Genomic DNA, 1,274 nt, shown 5'->3' on the forward strand with positions numbered 1-1,274 from the left:
CAGCAGGCGCAGGGCGCCACTTCCCCCTCTGCTTCACACCACCACTAGCAGGGCTGCCAGGGACCCCTTTCATGCTAGACACGGACTCTGGTTGCATCTCCCCTCTTTCACCACCTCTCACCTTCTGGCCTTCTTCTCCTTCTTCGAACATCCTCGGTCCGAGCGCTCACCACCAGACTCTCCCAAAGAACAGATGAGCCTGACGGGGTGCTCTCCGCCGTGTTTGTGAACACAGTGAAACTGTGGTGCTTCGACTGCTGAAGAAAGTTCTATTTAGATATAGAAGTTCCATTTGTAACGGTTGTAAAACGGGCCACCCGAGCCAGATGCAACACGAGTGTCTGTTTGACATGCCTGACTACTTCCTCCGGCGGCATTATGATGAGGTGTTAAAGCGGCTCTGGACGGATCGTTTCATTGCTACCATTCAACGGGCGCTTCATGCGCGAAACATCCAAGTGTCTGTATACAGGGTCCATGGTGCTACCGAGGCCTTTCTTCACAACCTCAAAATGACACGACGCATCGGTGAGAAAATTGACAAATTGTACGACATGTTGATCGGAGAAGATGAGGCCAAGATCAAGGAGATGAATGAAGTTGCGGACTTTTGGAAGGGAAAAATTAATTCATAATGGGTATTATTGTAGAAAATATGTTACATATTGTTGATTTTGTGAGTTATTGTGTAAAAAAAAATTAAAAATAAATAAAAATTACCTTGACTGAAGTGATAAGATTGCATAATAATATTTACCATATTGTAGGAGGGAGTGTATTGAAATTAACATTGACTGTGTTGAGAGGATGATGTTTGTGAAAACTAATAATAATAAAAAATCATAAAGACTCTTGTATCCCGTTGTTGTTTTCAAATACCCTCAAAGAGAGCAGCAGGAAACATGTCTGAAAAACGAATTATGAAAAAAGTGTATTATAATCCATCACATCCGGCTAGTTTTGGCGGAGTAGACAGACTCCATAGAGCGTTACAGGATGAAATGGGAAAAAAAGTAAATGTAGAATGCGTCAAAGATTTTTATCTGAGCAGGATTCATATACTTTGCATAAACCTGCCAGGATACATTTTGTAAGAAATAGAGTTTTTGTACCACGACCCCTAAATCAGTTTCAGGCGGATCTTTGCGATATGCAGGCTTTGGCTGAACACAATGATGGCTTTAATTATTTATTAACAGTAATTGATGTTTTTTCCAAACGGGCATATGCTAGACCCTTGAAGAAAAAAACAGGGGTGGAGGTCTCTAAGGCAT

Source organism: Micropterus salmoides, unplaced genomic scaffold (assembly GCF_014851395.1).
Source record: "Micropterus salmoides isolate LMB-PRFRI ecotype aquatic unplaced genomic scaffold, ASM1485139v1 Ms_hic_scaffold_1, whole genome shotgun sequence".
Taxonomy (NCBI): domain Eukaryota; kingdom Metazoa; phylum Chordata; class Actinopteri; order Centrarchiformes; family Centrarchidae; genus Micropterus; species Micropterus salmoides.